General features: G+C 34.9%; 1 protein-coding gene across 1 annotated transcript in view; it reads right to left on the minus strand.

The window, feature by feature from the left end:
• LOC138150236 (kinesin-like protein KIF6) overlaps positions 1-17,688 on the minus strand; it is a 178,038-nt gene that overhangs the window by 131,100 nt on the left and 29,250 nt on the right. The window lies entirely within an intron of this gene.

Genomic DNA, 17,688 nt, shown 5'->3' on the forward strand with positions numbered 1-17,688 from the left:
ACATTCTGTAGCTCTAGAAAGTTCTAATGCTATATAGCACCAAATAAAGATGAAAATGTAGAGTAATTATTATAGGGAGCTGGTGACAGTAGATAGCTGAATTCAAATTCAATAATCCTAAATACTTACTAGCTGTGTGGCCCTGGGCAAATCATTTAACCTCTATCTACCTCCGTTTCCTCATCTGAAAAGTGAAGATAATAATAGCATCTCCCTCCCAGAGTTGTTTCAAAGATCAAATAAGATTAGATTTGTAAAGCACTTTGCAAACCTTGAAACATTATATAAATGTTAGTTTTATTTTATTGTTGATACTGCAATGGTAATTATCATTATTATTATTTTCAGTATTCTAACATTAAGGTAGAATCTTACTAGTTATCTAAACAATTAAGCTTGGCAATGGCTATGTTAGAATTTTAATAATTAAAGTACCCAGCAGCACATTTTGTTAATAATTTGTATCAACATAATTCATCTGTACTCAATGGTAGCACCATAAATATGCCTTAAAAGCTGGAAAATGTGACCAAGAGCACCACAGTTGAGTGCTAAGGACAGTGAACAAAGAATAATGAATGATGCACAAGGAACAGGTGGAAAGAAGACACATTCTCCCTTCCCTCATCCCCTCTCCCAAAAAGACTTACAACAAAATGATTACATCAGAATTGGAAATATGAGGACTGAAAATTTGTGAAAACTAGGTCATTGTAAAAAAAGAATACTTATTCTGAAATGATTTCAGATTTTCAAAAGATATAAAAGACTACATTTGGGAAATATATGGTATGAAGGGGAAGGGGGGAAACACTAGAAAGTCTGATGACTTGAATTCATAAGCTCAAGTATTTTTACTTACATGACTATGGATAAGTAGCCTAACCTCTCTTGGTATCATTTTTTTAATCTGTAAAATACAGATAATAATTCTTATGCCATCTACATACTGTTCTGTTTTGTTCTTGCACTGTCTTGGGCAGCTAGGTGGCTCAGTGGACAGAATGCTGGGCATAGAGTCAGGAAGATTGAGTTTAATTCTGGCCTCAGCCACTTATTAGATGTGTGACTCTGGGAAAGTCACTTAATCCTGTTTTTTTTTCCTTCATCTGTAAAATGAACCGGAGAAGGAAATGGCAAACCACTCTAGTATCTCTGACAAGAAAACCCCAAATGAAGATCATAAAGAGCTGGATGCAACTCAAACGACAGTACAACTGTCTAGATGTGAAGACTGAATGAAACAATAGATATAAAAGTGTTTGGTAACTTAAAGGAACTGTATAAATGTGAACTATTATTATTCAACAAAGTACTATGGAAGGTGCACTAAGCAATATAGATTTGTTTAAATGACTTCAAGGAGCTTACAATAAAGAAAATTTCATGTAAACAACCATCTCAAAATCAAATTCAAATATAAGTACAAAGAGTCCAAACAAAATATTCTAAGGAATTCAAGGAAGGAGAGATCCGCTTCTAAGTGGAAGGATAAAATCCTCATGGTCACATTGGATGCCATCATTGAGAGATCAGTCTTTCCCCACCACCCAAATTCTCTTTTCTGCGTCAGTGATGGTGGCCTGAGTGTTTAGCTGGTATATCTTACTCCTTCATCTTCCTCCTAGAACTCACTAAAATGCACTTAATGGAAGGCTACAATTGGGGGTATAGCTGAGGGGTGAAGCAGAGACCAATATTTTTGGGGGGTATTTTAGTGTTTTTGCTCTTTGCAACTCCAAAAGCTCCCTTCTTACCATTCTTAGAATTCCTCATAGCTCTATGAACTCGTGTGCTACAATAATATGTGCCTCCTTCATGATTACTAGCCATTGACTTTTTTATAAGTTGCTTTTTTATTGCAGTTTATAATTTATTGAGCACCTCCATATGCAACCTCCACAGTAATTTACACACAGCAGGTGTTTCATAAAGGTTTGTTGAATTTGTTGGAATCATAACAGTTCATACGTATACAGTTCCTTAAAAGTTACAAAACACTTTTATGTCCGTTGTCTCATTTGATCTTTACATTTATTTACTCTAAGCACATGAAGTGGTGAAGACAGTTTTATTTGTTAAGTAGACAGTAGTGGTTTTTAACCCACAGAGCAAAAAAGTAACTTAAAACTACATAGTTGGAGCTCTTATGTGTTTTCTTGGACTGTTCATTTCCCTACAGCTCTGAGGGGGATATGTAGCCAACCTCAAGAAGTAAGAGTGAGACCAGAATGTCATCATTACATAATTTACTGAAATAATTGACAAAATCATACATACTATTCTTGTGAAAAAGAGGGAGAAATATGAGCTACCAGATGTCAGTAGTTGGGTGAATTTGGAATTAGTTGAATGGACAGAATAAAAGAATAACTCATTAATGGTTTAATGTCAGAAGACTGCCCTCAGGGTTTTATCCTCAGCTACTAGGCTGTTAGCTTTGATGGTGCTTGTCAAATCTGCATCTGGCACACAGCTAGGAGAAGAGAAGATGGCCAATACCCTCTATAAGAGAAGTAGGAAGAAAAGGCAGGATGCTTGAACCAAACTAGTAAGATGGCATTAATAAGGAATAACTGTAAAGTCTTAACAAAAGATTTGCAAGTGCAAGATAGGAAAGTTGTTACTTGATAATGGTTTTTTCTGAAAAAGGTCTAAGAGAGAGAGGTATTGCTCAATATGAGTTAATACTGTGATATGACAAAAACAGTTGGGGCGGCTAGGTGGAAGAGTGAATAGAGCACCAGCCCTGGAATCAGGAGGACCTGAGTTCAAATCCGGCCTCAGACATTTTTAACACTTACTACTGTGTGACTTTGGGCAAGTCACTTAACCCCAATTGCCCTCCAAAAAGCAAAAACAAAAACAAAAACCAGTTGCTGAGTTTTGTAGTATTAAGATAAGCTTAGTAGTCTATAAGACTAGCATAGTTTTTTTTTTGTAGTCTATGACAGTCAGAACACTTCTGGAATGTTGTGCTGAGCACTGAACCTAGAAACTTAGGCATCATTAACCTGGAAAGCATCCTGAGAAGGGATAACAGTATGGTAAAGTGCCTGAGGTTCATGCTATATGAATGGAGATCAATTGAAGGAACTGGGTATATTTAGACCTGGGCTATGTACCTCTTGAGATTGCTTTCTGTTCCTGGTTCTTGTGATTCCAACATTTCTATCTGTAATTTTCACTTTTTTTGTTCCTTTTGGGGAGGGAGGGGAAAGGCAGGAAAATTGGGGTTAAGTGACTTGCCCAAGGTCACATGGCTAGTAAGTGTTAAGTGTCTGAGGCCAGATTTGAACTCAGGTCCTCCTGACTCCAGGGCTCTATTCATTGCAACACCTAGCTGCCCCTATAATTTTCTAAGTACATTAGGTTGTATTACCTGGTGCATTTCTAGCATTTTTGCATCTGACAATGTAATTATATTGTTTAATAAAGTCAAGTCACAGATAAACTTCTAAATATGTGGCTCTGTTCATGAAAAAGAAAATGACTGATTTAGTTTTGATAGTAAAAATATGTTTTCATGAGCAAAATGCATCATTAAAAGAAAGGCTGTCATTTGTAGGAAAGACTGCCATCAAATGGAAATGTTTAAAATGTGACACATTTTGTTGCACACTTCTTCTACAAGGAAATATGGATATTGTTTAATGCAACCTAGCTCCTTGTCTTGAAGTCAGTGGAAACCTTGTGCTTACTAGGATAATTCCTATGTGGTTATGATGAAAATGAGAAATGACCCCTTACTTCTTCTTGTTATGTTTTTTTTCAACAGACTGGCTGATTTAGCAGAATCCAGATTGAACTTCCATAGCCAAAGCAAACAAAATTCCTACAGAGGATCTGGACTAATTAACAATACATGATGATGTCTGTTTCAAAAAATGGGGATAAATTAATCATGTGGAAGATGTTTCTCCCACACAGAAGCAGTGATTCCTAAGGATCTGAAGGTTAAAAATGTTTAGTGTTTGGTGGAGGAGAGTCATAATTTCCTGTGTGCAGAATACTTCAACATGCTCTCCAAAACATTTTAAAAGAATGGATCTGCTTGTCCTTTCAATAATATCACTCTCCCTTGCTTTCAACATTTCAGTAGAACCTATAAAATGTTAACTATTAAAGGGAATAAAAGAAACTACTAAAATTGAAAATAAGAACAACTTTGTTCTATATATTGGGAATAGCATTCCTTCAAAATGTACACCAAGTGTTGTTACTTTTTTCTTTTCACATCCAAAAGTTCACAGAAGAAAGGTTTTGTTCAATTGAATATAATAAACCTTGGTTAAGCAGTTACTATATATAATGTAAATGTACCATATCAAGTGCTGGGAGAAGGAGCAAAGACAAATAAGATAGAGCCTCTATCCATTAGGAATTTTGGATCATAAAGTTTTGCTTTAGTCTACTAATTTTAGTAATAATCTAATATAATTTATCATTGATAACTCATGTTTTTATAGGATCATAGATTTAGAGTTGGAAAAGAGTTTAGAGGTCATTAAGGCTAATTTCCTCATTTTAGAGATTAGGAAAGTGAAGTTCAGAAAGGTTAATTTGTATGTGGGCAAACAAGCTGATAAATAGTTGAGATGAGAACAGAATACAGATCTTCCTGTTTGTAGGTCTAGGACTCTTATTCCTTTCACTGTATGTATGTATCCCTTCACATATATATTATAGCTAACATATTTTATATTATATATGTATATTATGAAAAATGGAATATTATAACTGAAAGGAACTTAGTAGATTGTACAGAATGTTGCACAAGCATGTAATAGATGTTATTCTTACTCTATAAATTCCATGTGGGTAGGAATTGTTACTTTTTTTTTACATCTGTATCCCCAGAGTCAAGCACAGTAACTAGAACATAGCAGGTGCTTAATAAATGTCTGGTGATTGAGCTGCTTTTCTTCACACAAAAAGTTTCATTAGTGCCTTTTGTCTTTACAACAGTCATTTCAACCCCTCCAAAAAGACTTAATCTTTCTTTGTGATAAAAACAAACAAAAACATCTGATACAGTGACCATATCTGACGAGACATATAATAGTAGTCCCCTACATATCTTCTGTGAAAAGGAAATATGTATAATTTTTCATTCTCTAGAACCTTCACTAGTTTTTCAGTTAGTCATTTGATTTCATTTTTACTGATCTTTTAATTTATACTGGTGTAGACATTGCATGTAATGTTATCATGGTTTTGCTTAGCTCTCTCTACATTTATGAATATCTTGCCATAGTTCTCTGATTCCTTGTACTCATCATTTCTTACTTTAACAATAAATTATATTACATTAATATGCCATAGGCATTTTAGCCATTCCCTAATCAATGAGTGCCCATTCCAACAAAGAATGATGCTATGATTGTATATGTTGAACTTTTGTCTGTCTTTGATTTTCTCAGCTCATGTATCAACTAATGAGAAAAAGGTATGAAAAGTTTAGTTACTTTTCCTGCATACTTAAAAACCAAAACAATTGATTGATTGAACAATTGATTGAACAACAAAACTATTGAACAATTTCACCAATGTGCCTGTCTTTCCAGTCTCCTTAACATTGACTTTACACTGTTTGCCATGATTGGCAATTTTTATGATGTGAAATGAAATCTCAAGGGTTGCTTTAATAGGTATTTCTCTTACTGTCAGGAATTTGGAACACATTTGCACATATTTATTTATATTTTGTGATTCTTATTTGGAAAGTTGTTTTTGTTCATATCTAATTCATATGAAATTTGTTTTAACTTCATCTAACTCTATGGCATAACCTATTGGTATCTGTATTGGTAGTGGATTAAATTATTAATATAATAATTATTGCTATTTTAATTATATTTATTAAACCTCATCATGAGTAGGAAAAATTCTTCCACATCTTCAGCGTTTCCCAAATTTCTATATAAAGAAGTCTTTGTAAAGATACGTTGTGTATTTTGAGGACATCCAAATAGTGGATAATTTTCATTGTTATCATAAAGCATATTTCTCTTTTATCTCTAGATTTTTTGTGATATTATATAGGAATGCATAATATTTGTTTGTTTTACTTTATATGCCAGTACTTTCCCAAAAACAATTTATTGCCTTCATTAATTGTGGGGTGGGGGAGGATTGAATTCCACAGGTTTTCTAGAAATATGATGATGTCTTCTGAAAACAGAACTCATTTAATGTATTCATTGTCAATAAACTTTAAACATTTCTTTTTAAATCATATCACCACTGCTAAAACTATTAACCAATTTGGAAAAGATACAGAGATAGTAACAATAATCATAAGAGATTTTGTATGTTCTTTTCTCAGAGAAGGCCAAATCTAACATAAACATCAACAAAAAGGAAAACAGAGAATTGAAAAAATATGTTAGAGAATTAAAAATTTAAAGATATGGCATGCTCTCAGTAGGAATGCTGAAGAGTATGCTTATGTCTTAGAACTCTGTGGGACCTTTACAAAAACAGACCATGAAACAGGACTAAGAAAATATGGACAGAACTATATGAAAAAAAGAACTAATTGTACCTTGAAGATAATTTTGGTAAACTAGGTTTTGGACCTTCTGCCTTTGTTGGGCCTTCAAACCTGGTCATTTAAGCCTACTTCAAGTTCTACCAGGGAGTCTCTTCAGAATTTGATTTACCTTTAAAACAGTTTGGAGAAAATGAATTGTCTGGGATAGAGAGATATATTTTCCACTCGTTACAAACAACTTCTGAAGAACTAGTGATCGACTAATATGGAAATATTTTACATGATTGCACATATATAACCTTTAACTGATTGCTTATTGTGTCAGGTAAGGGGAGGAGAGAGGGGAATGGAGGGATGGAGGAATAGAATTTGGAACTCAAAACTTTAAAAAAATATTTTAACATGTTATTGGGGGAAAATTTTAAATAAATATAGAAAAGTGCCATGTGTTAAAAAGAAGAAAGAAAAGAAGAAAAGGAGGAAAAGGAAGAAAAAGAGAAAGAAAAGAAGAAGAAGGGGAACAGCAATAACAGCTAGTGCTCAAACTTTGCTGGAACTGCATGTCTTTGTGTTGCTAACAGTCATCATTATTCAATAGCCTTGGAGGAGGTCTCCTAAAAGAAGAACCTTACAAACTCTTAAGAAGTTTTATTTGTGTAAATTAATTTTCAATGTCTTTTTGGAAATGCCCATGCTGCTGAACCTGTAGTCCTCCATATATAAGCATAACCAGTCACTGAAAAGCAGCATGAGGGACCACAAGAGTGAGAGAATACAAACCAAGACAAATCTCTGGAATTTTAAGGTTGTTCAACAGCTCTGCTGAGGAAACTGCTTGGGTGTTGTTTGTTTTTTAATTTGGAATTTGAGAGACCCACCACAATTTTGCCACAAGGATTTTTTTGTGAATCTCTGGTACAAGCCACTTGGGGAGGCACTTGAAAGATCTTTGCTAAATACTTAGCAGGAGTCCAGAGACATTTCTGAAATATGAAATATAGCCAAATGTGCCAATTTAACTTCATTTAATCAGCTGAGGATGGGGTTGGGGGGGTTGTGCTACATCAGTTTGAGAAAGTTTCTACTCCCAGCCCCAAACTATGAGTTTTTGGTAAAAATAGGAAGAATCCACCCATTACCTTCTAATGTAAATTGAAAAATTAAAACTTCCCAGAATGTTATAGCCAAAATCCAAAGCTTCCAGGTCAAAGAAAAAAAGACTATAAGCAGACAAAAAAAGTTCAAGTACCAAGCAAAGTAAGGATCACACAAAACTTAGCAGCTGCCTCTATAAAAAGGGGAGAGCTTGAAACATGATATTCCAAAAGGCAAAAGAAAAAGCTTTACAACCAAGAATAACCTATCCAGCAAAACTAACTATAATCCTATAGGGGGAAAAACTGGATCATTAATTAGATAGAGGGTTTCCAAGTGTTCTTGATTAAAAAAGCCAGAAAAGGGTAAATATTTTAAAATTAAAACAAAGGTTCCAAGAAAAACAAAAAAGGCACTCACATTTGATTAATTAAAAGGATAGAGTGGAGATGAACTAGTTGTATGTTAATGGGGGATGAAAAACAAAAATGTCTTCTCAGAATTCTAATATCTTTCATAAAGAAAGGTAAAGTGGCTATGGGAAGTTTTGGTCTGTTTTCAAGGTCTTGGGAGAAGACAAAAATGGAAGGAATAGAAGATTATATTGGGGGGTGATTCACTATTACATAATAGTGGGACACAAGATGAGTAGCATATCATCATGGACAAAGGAAAATGAGGAAGAGGTATCCCAACAATCCACACTCATGTGAACTAGCTCAGAGAAACTGACTACAAATACACACAGATTTCATTATAGAATATTTAAATTGTAAAGTAAAACATTAGGGGCCAAGTACAAGACAGAGAAATAGAAGAGTGTAAGAGGAAAGGAAGATAATAGATAGATAAGGAAGTCATCATTACATGGCTGTTGTCCTTCGTTCTCAAAGAGGATCAAAATGACATCATTATGCTAGAGTCAAGTTTCAGTGTGTCCAACTGTTACTGATCAGACCAATACAAGCTCAGAATGCTCTACCACAGGTCAGGCACAAATAGTCTGTGTGAACATTTGGGGTGAACACTCTAAATTTGTGCATCCTGCATTTCCTTTGAGCTGTTTCAATCCTGCTTTGCTCATAGAGCACAGCACCTTCTCTGATGTGGACACAGTATGTTGAGCAGTCCTGTGCCAGTGTTTCCCATGTCACACAATTCTAAAGTTCTTAAGAGAAACCTTGAGAGAGTCCTTATATTGCTTCTTCTGACCACCATGTCAGTGCCTGCCCTGTTTGAGTTCTCCACAAAACAATCTTTTTGGCAAGCATATGTTTTGCATTTGAACAGCATGGCCAGTCCATCAGAGTTGGACTCTCTGAAGCAGAGTTTGAGTGCTTGACAGTTTAGTTTGAGTAAGGACCTCAATGTCTGGTACCTTATCCTGACAGGTGATCTTCAGAATCTTCCTAAGACAATTCAAATGGAAGCAATTTAGTTTTCTGGCATGGCACTGGTATACTGTCCAGGTTTCACAGGTGTATAACAATGAGGTCAGCACCATGGCTCTGTAGACTTTCAGTTTGGCACTCAGTTTAATGCCTCTTCTCTCCCAGACTCTCCTTCAGAGCTTCCCAAACACTGAGCTAGCTCTAGCAATGTATGCATCAAATTCATTATCAATGAGTACATGCCTAGAAAGTACACTACCAAGGTAAGTGAACTTATCCATAGCATTCAAAACTTCATTTGCTGTAACCAATGGTTCCACATATAGATAGTGTGGTGGTGACTGATGGGGCAACTGAGTTTTCTTGGTGTTGATGGTTAGGCCAAAACTAGCACAAGCAGCAGAGAATTGATTCATACTTTGTTGCATCTCAGCTTCAGAGGCTACACTGAGTACACAATCATCTGCAAACAGAAAATCATGCACAAACACTCCCCTCCACTTTGGTCTTGGCTTGTAGCTTTTACAAGCTTGTAGCTAAAGAATTTAGTAGCTGACCTTGATGCCATGTTCATCTTTACTAAAAGCATTTGACAACATGGCTGAAAACATCATGCTAAAAAGTATGGGAGTGGGGCGGCCAGGTAGCACAGAGAGTAAGAGCACCGGCTCCAGTGTTGGGATGACCTTGGGATTGAATTCGGGCTCTGACACTTATCACCCACCCAAAAAAACCCGGCCATGTAACCTTGAGCAAGTTACTTAACCTGGTTGCTCATAAAAAAAAAAGCATGGGAGCAAGCACACGGACTTGTTTCACTCCATTGGTGACTGGGAAGGCATGATAGCATTGTCCATTGTCTAAAACCTGGGCAAGCATGCCATCATGAAACTGAGGCACAATGCTGATGAATTTCTCCAGTCAATCAAATTTTGACATAATTTTCCATAAACCATCATAACTAATGGTATCAAAGGTCTTGGTCAGATCTACAAACACTGGGTATGTACCTTCTGTTCTGTTCCTGGCATTTTTACTAGAGTTGTCAGGCAACAAACACCATATTGATTATTCCTCAGCCCTTTCTGAAGCTACAATGGCTCTCAGGTAGATGACCATCTTCCAGGTGAAGGATCAGCCTATTAATGAAGACTCTGGCAAGAATCTTGCCAGCAATGGCTGAGAGAGACTACCCTATGATTGTCACAGGATGATCTATTTCCTTTACCTTTATAGAGATGGAAAATGGAGGCATCTTTAAATTCCTGGGGGATAACCTCTTCTTGTCATATAACCTGGAAAATTTCAGTCAGCTTTTGTATGAGCAATGGACCCCCTACATTGTAAATCTCAGCTGGAATAGAATCAGCACCACATGCTTTGCCACACAAAAGGAGCCTAATGACATTCAAAACCTCTTCTTCAGTTGGAGCTCCAGCCAGGGAGGGATTGACTTCAACCTGAAGCAAACAATTCAACACATAGGTGGCCCAGACCATAGGGTTCTCACTGGAAGCAGCAGTGGGATTTGGCAGCCCCTTAGGTGTCTGGGCAGGCTTTTAAGGATTGCACTGCTCACCTCCTGGTGTGAGGAAGGGGTTAGAAAAGGTGCACTAAAAAATGTCTGCTTGCCCAATCCTGGCCTGATTACTGCAGCAGGCGGGGAATACCACTCTGTGGTTGAAACACACCAAAAAATGTACAAAAATGCAAAGATGATTCCACTTACCATTAGCACATGAAATGTGCACACAAGTATAGACAACATAAAATTCAGGAGACCTGAAAGACAAAAGCTCTTGTTGCAAGAGAACTCAGCAGATATCACATCCAAATAGCAGCCCTGAGTGAAACAAGACTGGCCAATGAAGGCCAGCTTACTGAAGTAGGAGCTGGATACACATTTTTCTGGAGTGGCTGCAGTGAAGGGGAGTGCTGTCAAGTCAGAGTAGGTTTTGCAATCAAAACCAATCTAGTCAACAAGCTTATATGCCTGTGAAAATGAGTGAATGACAGGCTCATGAACATGTGATCACCGTTGGCAGGAAAATGTCATGCCACCATCATCAGTGTCTATATTCCCACCATGAAAATCCTAATGAGGCCAAAGAAAAATTTTATGAAGACTTAGATACTCTTATCATCAATGTCCCAAAAGAAGACAAGCTTTAATTCTGGGTGATTTTAATGCTAGAGTAGGCTCAGACTACCAGACTTAGCAGGGAGTCCTAGGGAGGAATGGAATTGGAAACAGCAATAGCAATGGTCACTTACTACTGAAGACTTATGCATATCATGACCTTCTGATTACCAACACTGTTTTCATAGATGCACTGGCACAATAAACATTGGCATTTAATACACTATGTGATTGCAAGGAAAAGAGACAGACAGGATGTGAGAGTGACAAAGGCAATGTGTGGTGCAGAGTGCTGGACTGATCACAGACTTATCCTTTCCAAGCTAAATATTTGCATTCAACAAAAGTGGCATCCTCAAGGCAAAATGACTACCAGAAGAATTATCATCAACAAATTAGAGTTCTTTTCTGAGTGAGAACAGTTTGTTGCTAACTTGGAAGGAAAGCTGAGCCAACACAGAGTTGACAACAGTGGAGCAGAAAAGGAGCAGGCAGTTTTCAGAGATTTTGGTGTATAGCACTGCATTTGCTCATCTGGATCAGAACATTCACAAACACCAAGACTGGTTTGATGAAAATGATGAGGAAATTCAGAAGCTGCTAAAGGAAAAAAAAAAGAATTGTACAGGGAATTATCAGCAGGATAGTTCATCTATCTCTAAGAATTCAGCATTTAATTCCATCAAAAGTAAAGTGCAAGGAAAGCTTAGAGAGATACAGGATTCTTGACTCTGTAAGAAGGAAGATGAAATTCAGTTTTATGCTAATAGTAACAATCCAAAGTGCTTTTATGATGCCCTGAAGGTTATTTATGGGCCAAAGACCTATTGTGCATCTCAGTTACTCAATGCTGATGGAATCACATTGATTAGTGATAAGGATATAATCCCAGAGAAATGAGTTGAACACTTCCATAGTGTTCTCAATAGACCAACTTTAATCAATACTGAGATAACTGACCATTTATCTCAGGTTGAAGTCATTAAATAAAACAAACTCAAATGTTAAAGAGAGGAACACAAAGGAAGGATTAAAAAAAAAGGAAAAATAAATTTAAAAATACAGGATCAAGGCAGGGCAAAATAAAAAGAAAAGCTTCAAGAAGGAACAAGCCATTTTATTTTTCTTTGGTCTTTATTAATTTGTTTGTTTACTTTTAGTTTACAGGATTCAATTCCACACTTCCTTGAGTTTCAAATTTTCTCCCCCTCCCTCCCCACCCCTACCCCATGGTGGCATACAATCACATATAGGATCTGCAAATAGTTTCACACTAGACAGTGTGAAAGTCAGGTTACAAAGGAGGCTTGTATAGGATGGAATCAACAATGGGAAAGAGCAAACAAAGCCAAACAAGATAAAGACAGAGAGCAGGTAGTTTGTTCCAATCTGCATTCAAACTCTGTTCTTTCTAGTACTTTCTCTGAATGTAGACATTTCTCTCCATCATGAGGACAAGCCATTTTATTTACCAATCACTAGTATTAGTCAAACCCCTTCTCTCTTACTAACTTCTTTCTTATAAAAAGGGTGGTTGAAAGAGAGGCAAAAAGTACAAGAGAAGAGAATGGAGGAAAATACAATTTGATAATCATAACCCTGAACATAAATGTGATGAACTCATCCATAACATGGAAGAGAACATCAAAATGAATTAGAAAACAGAATCTGATTATATGTTATCTATAAGAAACATAATTTAAACACATATTCATATAGAACTAAAAAAAAGGAACTGTAGTGAAATCCATTATGCTTCAACTTAATTCAAAAAAGCAAAGATAGGAATCATAATATTAGATAAGTTTATAGTAAGTATAGATAAAATTAAAAGAAATAATTCAGGAAATTACATTATGAAATAACTAAATTTAAAAGCCAGTAAACATGAGAATTATCTATACTAATATAAAATACCCAAATTAACAGAAGACCAAATAATGATCCTAATCCTTTTTTTAAAAAAAGAAATTGAAGTGTTTTAAAAAAGTTACATATAATAAAGTAAAAAAAAAGAAATCCAAACAAAAAATAAAAAATATCAAAGGAAAAAAATCCTAATCCAGATAAAGTAATAGAATTATATTAATTAAAAAATAATTAACATCTATACTGCATAAGTTATTCTCAAAAATTGAGGAAAATAAACATTTCACCAAAATGCTTTTATGTGACAAATATGATAACATCTAAACTGTGGAAGAATAATGCAAAGAACTACAAACCAATATCATTAGTGAATATCAATTCAAAATGTTTTTAATACATTTTATTTCATCAACTACTTCCCAATTACATATAAAAAATTTTTAACATTAATTTAAAAAATTTTTGAGTTTCAAATTCTCCTCCTCCTTGACCTTCCCCCTCCTTGAAAAGGCATGCAATTTGTTATCTCTTTTACATGTGAAGTCATGCAAAACATAATTCCATATTAGCAATGTTGAAAAAGAAAACAAGAAAAATAAAGAAAGTTGAAAAAGGGTGCTTCACTCTGCATTCAGAGTTCATCAGTTCTCACTCTTGAGGTAGATAATGTTTTTCATCATGGGTCATTTGGAATTGTCTTCAATCACTGTCTTGATCAGAGTATCCAAGTTTTTCACAGTTGATTATCATTACAATATTGCTATTACTATGTACAGTGTTCTCTTGGTTTGGCTTACTTTACTTTGCAATGGTTCATCTTAGTCTTCCCAAGGGTTTTCTGAACCTATCCTGCTCACCAATTTTTACAGCAATAGTATTTCATCAAAATCATATGTCACATTTTGTTCAGTCATTCTCTTAAATGATGGGCATTTCCTCAATTTCCAATTCTTTGCCATCACAGAGAGCTGCTGTAAATACTTTTTATTAACTAGTTAATTTATTTTTAGCTTTCAACATTTGTTTTCATATAATTTTGAATTCTAAAATTTTCCCCCTCCCTCCATTCCTCCCTCCTCAAGACAGAATGCAATTCTGATATAGGCTATACATGTAGGCTCATATAAAACATATTTCCACATTAGTCATGTTGCAAAAGAAGAATCAGAACAAAAGGGGAAAACCATGAGAAAGAAAAAAAAACAAAAGAAAGAGAAAATTGTATGCTTCAATATGCATTCAGACTCCATAGTTCTTTCTCTGGATGTGGATAGAATTTTCCATCATAAGTCTTTTGGAATTATCTTAGATCACTGCATTGCTCAGAAATGCTGTCTGACAAAGTCAATCATCACACAATATTGCTGTTCCTATGTACAGTGTTCTACTGGGTCTGCTCACTTCACTAATTACCCATTCACACTGTCTTTCCAGATTTTTCTGAAGTCTGCCAGTTCACCATTTCTTATGGGACAACAGTATTCCATTACATTCATATAACACAACCTGTTCAGCCATTCCCCAAATGATGGGCATCACTTCAATTCCCAATTCTTGGCCACAACAAAAAGAGTTGCCACAAATATTTTTGTACATGTGAATCCTTTTCCCTTTTCTATTATCTCTTTGGAATACAGATCTAGTAGTGATATTGCTGGATCACAGAGTATGCAGTTTGGGTATAGTTCCAAATTGCTCTCCAGAATAGCTGGATCAGTTCACAACTACACCAACAATGTATTAGTGTTCTAATTTTCCCACATCTTCTCCAACAGTTATCATTTTCCTGTTTTGTCATGTAAGCCAATCTCATAGATATGGTGTGGCACTTTCAAGTTGTCTTAATTTGCATTTCTGTAATCAATAGTGATTTAGAATTTTTTTTCATATAATTATAGATAGCTTTAATTTCTTCCTCTGAAAACTGCCTGTTCATATCCTTTGACCATTTATCAATTGGGGAATGAGTTGTATTTTTATAAATTTGGCTCAGTTCTCTGTGTATTTTAGAAATGAGACCTTTATGAGAGACATTGGCTATAAAATTTGTTTCCCAACTTTCTGCTTCCCTACTAATCATGGCTGCATTGACTTTGTTTGTACAAACCTTTTTAATTTAATGTGATCAAAATTTTCCATTTTGCATTTCATAATGATCTCTATCTTGTTTGGTCATAAATTCTTCCCTTCCCCATAGTTCCAACACATAAACTATTCTTTGCTTTCACCCTTCATGTCTAAATCATGTACCCATTTTGACTTTATTCTGGTATGAGATGCTGGTCTATGTCTAGTTTCTGCCATAGTATTTTCCAGTTTTCCCAGCAGTTTTTGTCAAATAGTGAGCTCTTATCCCAGAAGCTGGGGTCTTTGGGTTTGTCGAACAGTAGATTACTATAGTCATTGACTACTGTGTCTTGTGTACCTAACCTATTCCACTGATCTGCCACTCTATTTTTTAGCCACTACCAAACAGTTTTGATGATTGTTACTTTATACTACAATTTAAGATCTGGTATGGCTAGGACACTTTCCCTTGCATCTCTTTTCATTAACTCCATTGGTGTTCTGGACATTTTGTTCTACCAGATAAATGTGGTTATTATTTTTTCTAGATCTATAAAATTTTTTTTTGGTACTTGTATTGGTATGGTACCAAAGGACTAAATTAATTTAGGCAGAAATTGCAATTTTTATTATATTAGCTCAGCATACCTATGAGCAACTGATATTTTTCTCGCTATTTAAATATGACTTTATTTGCATGAAGAGTGTTTCATGATTGTATTCATATAGTTCCTCGGTTTGTCTTGGCAGTTAGACTCCCAAATATTTTATACTGTCTATAGATACTTTAAATGGAATTTCTTTTTCTATCCCTTGTTGCTGAGTTTTGCTAGTAACATGTAGAAATGCCAATGATTTATGTGGGTTTGTTTTATATCCTGCAACTTTGCTAAAGTTCTTCATTATTTCAAGTAGTTTTTTAGTTGATTCTCTAAGTATACCATCATATCATCTACAAAGAGTGATACTATAAATATTGTTGTACATATAGGTCCTTTTCCCTTTCCTTTGATCTCTTTTGGACACAGACCTAGTAGTGTTTTCCTGGGCTAAAGGGTATGAACAGTTTTATAATCATTTGGAAGTAGTTCCAAATCTTATCCAGAATAATTTAACTAGTTCACAACTCCATCAACATTGCATTAGTTTCCCAATTTTTCCACATTCCTTCTAGGATTTTTCATTTTCCTTTTCTGTCATGTTAGAAAAACTGAGAGGTGTGAGGTGATATCTCAGAGTTGTTTTAATTTGCATTTCTCTAATCGTAGTTATTTGGAGCACTTTTTCATGTGACTATTGATAGCTTTGATTTCTCCTTCTGAAAAATGCCTTACATGTTTTTGGACCTATTATTGACTGGGGGATGAGTTTTATTTTTATAAATTTGGTTCAGTTCTCTTTATATTTGAGAAATGAGACATTTATAAGAGAAATATTCTTTTAAATTTTTCCCAGTTTCCTATTTTCCTTCTAATTTTGTCTCCATTAGTTTTGTTTGTGCCTTTTTGTTTCATGTAATCAAAATTATCCATTTTACTTCTTGTGATCCTCCCTATTTTTTGTCTAGTCAAAAATTCTTCCCTTTATCCACAAATCTGGATACATTTTTCATTGTTCCCCTAATTTACTTATGATATCATCCTTTATGTACAAATAATTTATCTATTTTGACCTTATCTTTGTATACAGTATGAGATATGAGTCTATGCTTAGTTTCTGTCAAACTGCTTTCCAGTCTTCCCAGAAATTTTTCTAAAATAGTGAGTCTGTGCTCCCAAAGTCTGAATTTTGGGGTTTATCAAACACTAAATTACTATATTCATTCACTACTGTGTACCTAATCTATTCCACTGATCTACCACTCAAATTTTTAGCCAGTACAAGATTGTTTTGATGATTACCACTTTATAATGTAGTTTGAATTTCAGAAGTGCTAAATCACATCCCTTCACATTTTTTTCACTGATTCTCTTGATACTCCTGACCTTTTTGTTATTACTTTTCTAGGACTATAATTCTTTGGTTGTTTTATTGCTATGGCACTGAATAAGTAAATTAACTTAGGCAGAAATGTCATTTTATTATATTGGCTCAGACTATCCATAAGCAATAAATATTTCCTCACTTATTTAGATGCCTTTATTTCTGTGAAAAGTGTTATATAATTGTGTTCATATAGTCCCAGGGTTTGTCTTGGCAGGTAGACTCCCAAATATTTTATATTGTCTGCAGTTATTTTAAATGGAATTTCTCTTTCTATCTCTCTCTGCTGAGTTCTCTTGGTAGTATATAAAAAATGCTGATAATTTAAGTGGTTACATTTTATAACTTCCAACTTTGCTAAAGTTGTTCATTTTTTAAACAAGATATAAATCCCCCTCCCCCAACCATGTACTATTTGGATATATCCCACAAATTTTGGAATATTGTCTCATTGTTGTTATTCTCTTCAATGAAAGTGTTGTTTTAATTATTTCTTCTTTTGACCACTCATTTTTTAGGATTAGATTAGTTAATTTCAAATTAATTTTTAATTTATGTTTCTACAGCCCTTTATTTTTTTAACATTTTTATTAAAAGTTTTGAGTTCTAAATTCTTTCCCTCCCTCCCTCTGAGATGGTAAGCAATC

This window comes from Petaurus breviceps, unplaced genomic scaffold (genome assembly GCF_028583685.1).
Source record: "Petaurus breviceps papuanus isolate PSGF00001 unplaced genomic scaffold, PetGlider_PUasm1.0 90865, whole genome shotgun sequence".
Lineage (NCBI taxonomy): Eukaryota > Metazoa > Chordata > Mammalia > Diprotodontia > Petauridae > Petaurus > Petaurus breviceps.